This window comes from Cephus cinctus, unplaced genomic scaffold, assembly GCF_000341935.2.
Source record: "Cephus cinctus unplaced genomic scaffold, Ccin1 Ccin1_scaffold1295, whole genome shotgun sequence".
NCBI lineage: Eukaryota > Metazoa > Arthropoda > Insecta > Hymenoptera > Cephidae > Cephus > Cephus cinctus.
In genome coordinates this window covers 10,233-20,740 of record NW_014333729.1, presented here as the reverse complement: position 1 = coordinate 20,740, position 10,508 = coordinate 10,233, and positions in this window count along the sequence as shown.

Sequence of the window (10,508 nt, the reverse complement as noted above, 5' to 3'; positions counted from 1 at the left end):
TACGTCAATAAATATTTATTTACTATTACTTACTTAAAATATAGGATAAAAATTGATATACATCCTGATCTCCGAGTGATATTTTCAACTATTATTTCCTTGTTGTAGAAGGACATCCTACGAATCACGCTCTTCTCCCACTATCCATCTTTAAGACTTCCAGGGTCTCTGTTGAATTTCTATTACTGTCTACTACTTTCATGATGCTTTTTATCCTATGTTGTACTATAATAGTTACGTAACATTGACATAAATGCGATAATCGTGTTTGCTGGGAATTTAGTTCATTTTTTGAGATACATGTATTTCAGACCTTAAATAATTACAATCGAGATATTCGAAAAGCACAGTGTAGCTGGTTACGTTACACCTACACACTTTTAATAAATTATATTGCCTAAAAGTATTACTCTATAATAGACATTTGAGAGACACACTTTAGTTGCGGGTTGGTTGTTTCACGCTTGGCCACCTAGCGGATATACTTTCGACGACACAATTCACATTTCGTTAAATATAATAGGAATGAAATTAAATTAGGTTACATTTAATATTTTTTTATCCTTAAATTTGATACTTATTAAATTTAGGTTTTTATAAAACAAGCACAATGTATCTAACATATATCAGCAACATTTCATAGGGACATAGCAAAATATCATACATTTTTTTGGTGTCTCGATATACATGTTATATCAAACATGTTATAAAATAGATTGTCAGATAACTGTGCCGTTATGTGTTAACGGGGTATCTATTGCTTCTGTTCTAAAGCCTTCGGTACACACTGGCCCTCTCCGCTTCTAAGTCAGTCATTCCTTATTATCACTTTTCACAGCAGAATGCGATTCCTCGATGATAAGAAGATTGAAAAGAAGAAGGTCTCAAGAAAGCGGACCGACGAACACGTCGATAAATCCTAATATCTTCACCGGGGAACAAAAAAGGCCGCAGTGGCCGTGAATTGAAATTCGATATTATTCTTTAAATCACTATCCACCAGCATTATACCAACTGTTATGCCAGGTACCTTAACGAAGGTAATATACATATATGTATGTGGAATCTCCTTCAGGCATGTAATATAGACGAGGTCCAATCCCCGGCCCGAGGAATATAATGGATACACCTACAGGTGCGATTTTGCTTTGTGAAATCTTATGTCAACGGGGTGATTTATTGTTGGTTTGCTCTTTGGAAAATTCCTTTTGGACAAATACACGATGATAATGGAAAGACCGTCAACCATATAGAAACGGTAAATAAATAGAAGGGGAAAAGAACTTTGTGTAAATTGGTTTGTGTAAAAGTAACGAGGAATATTGGGGTCTAAACTATATTTTTAACTTCGTTTGTGAAGACATCTCGAGAAAAATTCGGAAGCTGTCATCCTCCTACGATATTTTCTCTATTCGCGATCCTAACTTATAAACGTAACCATTTTATGTATGTCGACGTTTGATCGACTATAAGGTTGCGTGTATCGCAGTCTCAAACAATAAATCACCTGCTACCACATATTGAGGTTACGACCCTCTGTCCAATGCATTACAAGGTAAAATGTGTTTTGTGTCCACACTGACGTAACTGCCAATGTCGTGCTTGGTTGGCCCACTTTTTACATTTTGATGCCGAGCTCAGGCACGGACCTTCTATATTTTCCTCATCCCTCCTATTATGACGTCAGTAGTAGACACCTAAACATATTGGTACATATATGGGTACATTCAAACATGAATGTCCCTCTATGTAGGTTCTATATCAAAGAAGAAACTTTAAAATTTGTATCGTTCACGCAGCATTTCTGATGCAAGGGTATCACCCAAGTTTGTATAAATAGTCCGTTAGTTACTCAACCTTACTATGTTTATCTCGGTACCTTTGATTCTCTCTCGGTATATTTGCACAGGACAGTTCATCCTTTTGCCATTAGGATTTTGGTATTGCTTGTTGTCATGCAATCGTCCATTGAAGCATCCCGAATGTCGAAAGTATGTACCATGAAAACTTTACTTGAACTCTTTAACTTTGTTTTATCTCGATTAGACCTTTGAAGAGTTCTCGAAATTGAACAGATGATTACACGGTGGGGAGAAACACCGATGGCCTTTTTTGGAAAGGTTAACATTAGACTTTGACGATTTTTCGGGAACTAATTAGTAGAAAGAATAACTTGAGTTTTCGTGGCATTGAAAATTTCTCAGAGTAGAAACTAGAGGGGTGGCTACGCGTGGGTGAGAGGTTATATTACTTCTGGTCGGGGATAGCGGAGAAACCACAAACTACGTACCGAGGAATTGAACAAACCGTTGCGAGAACTTCACTGGTAAGAGAGCACGACTTCTCGCAGGAAATATAATTTCTCAAGACATCTCTCGTAGAGAAGATGCTTTCTCCGGGTAAACGAGCTTTTTAGTCAATTGTCATAAATCTTTCGTGGTACCATTATCGCATTAAGGGCATTACTTCGCGTTAGGTACTCTCAGCGATTTTTAATGTACGTGTCACACTTTATTACACTTTTTCCCTTCGTTCGTGTTCCACTTACTCTCGTTTTCTTTTGATCCTTCCACCAGGGATCAACCTCGGATCTTCGACACCGTCATCGTTCCCACGGTTACTCAGGGCTCAACAAGAACCGAGTGTTTCTCATTATTCCTTCAGCAATCAAAGGAACAACTTTTCGTCCAGCAGTGGCATCACATGCGTCTAAGGTAGCATGGTGGATTTATGCTAGAAAGTTAACCCTACAACCCTGCTCAAAAACAAAATTGTTGGCTCAAAACAAAATTTGTTAACCGTGATGTTCGTTTACTAATTTCGGCGATCAGTAAACATTATGATTTATTTATGAGAATAATTATTATTTGCTAGTATTAAATTCAGGTTTTAAAAGTTTTTCTTATTTGTTTTAGGAAATTTAACAAATTATATATGGCTATTGTTTTGACTTCAGTAAAACTGTACTACATTACCTTAAAGTGCACAACTCACAATGTAACACTATTTTCAGTTTTTCCGTTATGACTGTGCCATAGATTGTATTGAAGAGTATAAACGGCCGTCTTAAATTTCCAATCACGAAAATCTTAAATAACACACAAACGATATACTATCTTTATCGAACAGAAGTAAACCCATATTTCTCCAAGTTCCACAATTACTGAAATGGAACTTCGATAAGAAATAATTATGAGATAAAGGCATGAGGTACATGTAGAATTTTGACACAAGCATTTTATGTATCAAAAAATTGTCGTAACGTATCAATTATTCCACATAAAAGTATCATGTGAGTAACAAGGTAGCTCGCAAAAATATTCATGCATCACTTTTGCATGAGAATGTTTATTACATACTCATAAATTACGATATTCCATTTCGAGGTTATGATGTACTCTCCAGTTTCCTGAAGTCACATTGTTCAAAGTTCAAGTCCGTAAGACTTGCCATACTCGTCTTCGATCTTCGTAAGACTTCAAGTGAATCAGCTCCACACTGACGACAGACATGTTATAGACGTGTCCCATTGATCAATGTTCGATACTCTCTATTATGTTTATGAATTTAAACTGTTTATCAATGTTTCTATCAGTTAACCGGATATGCCAGAAGGACATCGTTTAAACTCCACTGCTCGATTTTACAGCGAAAGTTGAGTCGCGCCGAGTTCGGTTCATTGAGTTTAATGTAACGTCACAATCCATTAATCCAACCTTTATACCGGTGAAAATTGATTTCTCCCATCCTATCAGCTGATACGCAGAGTTGCATCAAAGCCTTGCCTTTTTATATGTTCAGCAAAGACTTTGTTTTCTTGAAAAGTTTCGAAAGGTATAGCATCCGTAAATACTGTATATACCTCAATAGAAGATAATCCATCTGAGATGTATCTCCGTTGGAAAATAAAATGTGACAATCTGACTCTCTTTTATTTACAGCCAAGCAGTAAGAGATTGAGGTTCAAAGAAACGATAATCTTCCATCACTGCGAGGATATACCTATTTCGTTCACTAGCATTATAAGCCCGATCAAAAGTGATTGTAGAAAGAAAACACAGCAAGGAACTAAAATCTATCAGGATAGTCCGAGTAGATGCTAGGGAATTTATTGGAGAGAGAAGTTGTGTTGAAACGAGGGGAAGCAGCTTTACAAAGCTACTAAAATGTAATAGGTAATAGTGACGTTAAGCGGACTGCGCGAGGATATCAAGACATAATCATCATGCATTAATAGCTACCGATGCATGCAGCCTCACGTTCTCTTAATGAGCATGGTCATTTATTGCATCAAGCTTCACTGGGTGTATTAAAAAGCCGTACGTAGGGAAACATATTGAGGGACTGTCTTGTATTAGTGTCTATAAGCATGTGCAATGAGATCATTTTAAAATGAGAAAATATGCAGAATACTTTGTCTTCATGAGGAATTCGTTATGCGATTTTCTTAATATCTTTCACACTAGGTTTATGGAAACTATTCGGATGGGATATTGAGATCTTATGAGATTCAGAGTAAAACTGAAATAATAAAAATCGATTAAAGTAAAAAAAATGAGAATTAACGATGATTAACAGACCCTGATAAAGGCATAACAGTTTATTATATAAGGATTTCAATTAAGACGTTAAGATAATAAAAGGTTACAATTCGTATTGGGTCATCGAGTGTGTATGAGGATGAGAAAGCACCCAAGGCCCCTACCACTCTTGATCGTCAGAGACCAACAGTTTGCTTCGTTCTCATTGGTCAATTGTACACCCTCCGGGTCTTTTGCCGCCCACACGTAAATCCATATATCTATATATATGCAGACGTCACCCCACGAGCTCACGTACGCGGATGCTACAGTCAGAGCTTGGGAAGGGATGCAGGGGTTGCCGGTAGAACGCTATCCCCACCGCAGAGGGGTTGTCCCATTCAAGTAAGTAACGCTGGAATGCACATTTACAACCAAGTCGATTGCACAGTTTCGGTCCGGTTTTCAAGCGAGCAGTTTCACTGTGGACCGCGACGAAAGCTGGTATGATCAATTCTAGCTTGTTACTGCCTTGTGGCATGATTAATCGACGCAATTTAGAAAGAAACCTTATTTTCGGAGGGATAATTAATAAGAATTGGACACTGAACGGGGACATCCAGTTACTCTTGGTACTAAATGATTTTATGAGATGTAGACCATTCTTCGAGTATGCGCGTTACTTGGACTCCTCCTCAAAACCTTAGAATCGATCACGTAGAAATGATGTTACAGATATAACTAGCCATTCAGAGTTTTTTCGAATATAATCTTTATCAGGCTTTGAAAGAGGCTTGTAGAATCAGGAAGGCTTTACTTTTGTCGAGTGGCCATTGACGTGGAAGGTGTCTTTCCAGTCTCTTGTTATTTTTCCTCTTGCTTTCTCACTCAGCGATACTGACATCTAAACAAAGAATTAAACCTAGTTTGTTGGTCTTCCGTATTTCCACGAGGGGTTGCATCAAAGGTTTCAACTTTCAAATCAAATAGATCATCACTGAGGTAAACAAAGATACTCAAGCTGGTTTCTTCAAACGACAATGCGTATCCAAATGAATAAGCGCAAGGATATTTACGTAAGCCACCTCACCCCTTCCTATCAAAGTCTATTGATTGTTTCTTCGCAAACTTAGATTGCCTCTATGGGTTTGTTAAAGGACGGAAATTGGGTCGCCGCTGAGCATAAGTTAACTTAAACATATAGAACTTTACATAAATAGGTTTTTATTTCTTATCGATAACACCGATCATCATGCACGATTCACCGCGTTTTTCTGTTTTAACAAGTAGCCAACTCTTTTCCGTACGATATGTAAGACAGTCGACCTGTTTCTTAAAAAGGTCGAAAGAAACGTCTTCAGAGTAGCATGGTTTGTTCGTCGCAGATCAATTAATATTGTCAGAAAAAGAGTAGCTATAAAGAACCGCAGTTACATTACGTGGATTGTATTGGCAATCTTATTGAACTCAATATAATGTAATATATTTATTATGTTTAGACTATACACATATAGGTATTACGTGGATGAGGAAAGTTTATCGATCATTTCGTAAAAACTTTTTTACATTCAAAAGCTACATCGTAAATGTCTTCTTCGTTAAGAATGTTTCCTGTTTCAAATTTCTTACCATTCTTCATACAGGTAAAGCATTGTCAATAATTAAATTAATCACACTGATATTTCAATAGGTGGTCTATTGCTATTGTAATAGTAAAATAATGGGAATCTTTAAGAAAAAAATGGTGTAAGATGAATGTGAGAAGGAATTTTACCTTGGCTCGAGTATCACTTTATATTACTTGTGAAAATTTTCAAACATTTTCTCTTGACATTTTCATATTTTTTATAAGCTGTCTGAATAGCCGTGCTGCTCCTCCTGCATAAGCTCTCGTATATTTTCCTCGAAGGAGAAAAGAAAAGGAACGAATAATAATAAGCTAATGAAGCTCGTTAAATTTTTTGCACAGAACCATCAGGCGAGTGAACGTGTGGGTTTTGCGAAGGCCTATTATGTATATACGCTGTATATCAAACTCACTCGAGATAAATATAAGGTGTTTTCATCCGAAGCTTTTCTATAGTCATCGATCTCCTACATGATGTACATTATACATTTAACTATGCAAACTGATATCCGACAATGAGAAAGGAATAAGGTAGAAACACATCTAAGTAAACATGTATTATTAGGGGCTGCTAGGGACGATCCGAAAAAGATATCGTGAAGATTAGAGAAAGTCGTAGACTTTCACTGAGACGTTCAAAAAACATCCGCCACGTTATTGTAGGGTTAGCCGAATGTCGACTTTGAAGAAAAATAGCATAAAGGTAGCATAGTTAAAGGTCCTAAGTCGAAGTCCCATTGCCACTTCCCATAAACATTGCATGAGACATATCGTGTGTATGTAATTCGTAAAGATGACAATGTAACTTTGTTATCTTAGTCGCCTTTAAACTTGATAATAATAATTTAGAAGTAACCAAACGAAAAGGAACGACCAGAGGCAGTCTCTGAATAAAATTTTAGTGAATTCCGATCGGTAAGTATACATTGAATGGTGGGTTCGCTGCTCGTTTAAGGTGTTGAAACACGCCTTGTTATTTTAACCTGGAGTGGTATTGCCTGAAATGCTTTTGGATAGGCGCTAGAAATTAAATACTCGAGGAAATTTTGATTTTCGATATATCGTTACAATAATTATTACGATTTGATATATGGTTGCCGTTTACAACGTTTGTCTGTTTAAGCAAATGAGAAATTCGGAGTAGAGATTTGAATATTGAATTACAAAACCTGACTGTACGTCAGGTTGAGGCGAGAAAAAATGTTGTGGAATAAAAATATCTAGTATACGTGTTACTTGATTTGGGAAAGGCTAGTCTGTGCAACTCAATTTTGCCCGGTAACCGATCCAGCTTGTTCCCTAGGGTGCGTAATAAGGAATCCGTACTTAAGGCAGACTGCGAATATTACACCGGATCTAATACTGTAACGGTTAAAGCCAGGAGTGACAATGGGCAGTACGATCTTTCGTGCGTGAAGCTAAACGAATTTCTGAGCACCCCTATTATGACTTGGTCTGTTTATATACAATAGTCATTTTCTGCTGATGCTCTTAGGTGTTGCTACGATTTTAGGAATGCGCTCAACTAAACAACCAGGCCGGTCACTCGAGCCCATGCATTGGGTCTGCAATGCTGAGCCTGCAATTCTAGTGGGGCTACTGATCGGATGGCTGTGAATGATATATTATTGCAGAAATGATAAAAAATGCGTTACGTAACAACTTCAGTTCGAGTTTTATATGGATCCCAGTAAGTTACATATTGTAATTTAATGTGTAATATCGATGAGATTCAAAGTAATCTGTCGATTACCAGTTTATTTCATGTTACTACTGCGATTGTAGATCTTGAGTTATTAGGCTCAAGGTGTTCAAAAAGCTTAGTGTAGCTGGTACTTTATTGAGCTCTATATCTGTGCACTAAATGTAAAAAATTTGTGCACTAAATGTAAAAAATTTTTCACTGAATTTTAATGCGCTATTTACAATGTTATGAGAAACAGAATTTAACACCGAAAAATACTTTATTTATTTTATAAATTAACTATTCAGCTCGACAATTTTTATTATATGAATATTAAAAATAATCTTTACTGTGCTGTTTATTATCTTGATTAATACTTAGCTTCGTTTAAAATTTACCCGTTGAGTTAGGAAATTTTTATTGTGCAGTGAAGTTTGCTTAAATTGGCCAAATTCTATTTTTTTTGTGTGTTTTGATTCCCATTTTTTTTTCAGTGCTCTAGGCAAAAAGTATGAACTTTTATTTTCACTGTGCACACTATTAAATTTACCTATCTGATACTTCAACTTTTAATTGCAATAGTTTAAAATTTATTTTTAAATCCACAGCTATTACGATGGTGTGTCTACTTGTTCCTCAAGTATAGTTCTACACCATAATCTTCCAAATATGTTTGTTGTCAAATTTTGATGGAAAATTCTCTCCGTGCAGTTAGTTGCTGGTTGATTAGTTCACCGTTGCCACCTAACGGACATACTTTCAACGACACAATTCACAATTCGTTAAATGCAGTATAATTAATATTAATTGTAATTGCATTGCCAACATATGCTGATTTCATGCTGCACATATTTTATTAACGTTTATAGTATATTTTTTGTAATTTCGCAATGTGAACAAATTTCAAAGATTTTGCCAACCTTGCAGGATTGCTATAACATAAAATTCCTTCGTAAATGACTTATTTTAATAGCGTGCCACATTTTTTGCTGTTACACATATATTGCGAGTTCACAAGGTGTAACTTTTTATAACATCGCATATATCTGAGCGAAGTAGCAGGTATACTGAACAATCATCAGGAGAGTACCTGCAATTTTTTGGGAAGTATTAGGATTAATACAAATGTATGTAAATATAATATTTAAATTTATATTACATCCAATACTCAATTTATACGAATAAATCCAATATTATTGCACAGGTTTGGTCTGTCCGCCCTCATCCAAAAGTCTTAAAGGTTTCAAATCGTTTAAAAGTATACTCTTTTGACGAAACGATTTGTAATGATTCTTTATTCAAGGTTCAAGTAATACGGAGGAGGAGAGTGCAACGATACTGAGTAATGGTCTCATCAGGAGGTAGATGCGTTTATGAAAATACTGAAATCATTACCTTGACTTCGTTACGTCACGTCACGTACGTCAGGTTAGAATTAATGCACACTCGATATTAATAACTTACGCAGGGGTAAGTTGGGTACAAGATAGTAACATAACAATAATGTATCCGTTATCGAGAAGCAGAAGTAAGCAGGATCGCGTATTCAAGGATCGCTTGTTCTATAAGTTGTAAGTTATGTAATACTGTATTATATTCGCTTCAATAGTTGGATCTTTTTTTTTATAGTTTGCAAAAAATGCGATTCTTATCTGGTCAGACGCAATTTTTCGTAAAATCACGTAAGTTTATACTTAATAGAAGAAAACAATATATATGTATATTTCAGTACAAAGCCATGCACATGAATACTTATGAACTGATGAATAAATGAACTTAACAAAAATTGTATGCAGAGCCCTGTGTTGTTTGTTAGATACTTCATTGTTTTCGATCTATAAAAAAAAAATACCTCAAACACTAGAACTAACTATACGTAATTAGCTTCATATTCGCCGTCATCTCTACAATGTTGCTAGGTTGTGTTTAAAAAAAAAAGCTTAGGGAACAAAAACATTTAACTAATCATTTTATCGTAAATATTTAAAGGAGATAATAAAGAAAGATATTTTAATTGTTTCCAACGACAAAGACTTTTGTATTACTCGGTTGCCTTTCCGGGTGAATCGTACGAGTGGTAGGACTAAAATACCAAATTCTCATTGGCCAAATTCTTCATTAGAAAGAATTTTGACCAACGAGGAGTTTGATTTTTAGATTTTTCCGACTGATGGAACTAGTATGATTGATCTGTAAAGGCACCTTACATCTTGCAACAGTTTTAAAATTTGACCAAATGTATTTTCTCCCGCAGCGCTGTTTCTGCTGAATACGGCTCTATTTCTCATGGTCTAAAAACTTTCTACGACGTCGACATTAAAAATTTCTTACGGTTTCCCAATGCGACACTCACGGTACTGCCTGCCTGCGAATATCTACATCCCACGATTTGAATATTGACAGAGAAGTGGTCTTGGAAAACGAATATCCAGTTTGTATTCGGAACGTGGGAAGTAAAAAAAGTACCGAAACTCACTGGGAGAAGCCTCGCGCGATCGATCTAATAATACATTTTCTGTCCCTGACATCTTGATGCATCAAAGTACGTAACAAACATAGCATAACTGTAAAATTTTATAATTACGTAAAGCCAAAGCCAGAAACCTCCCGCAAGAGGTGATTTCAAAACGAATCTAAAAAAGAAGAAAAGAACGATTTTTTCTATGATATAGCCCCC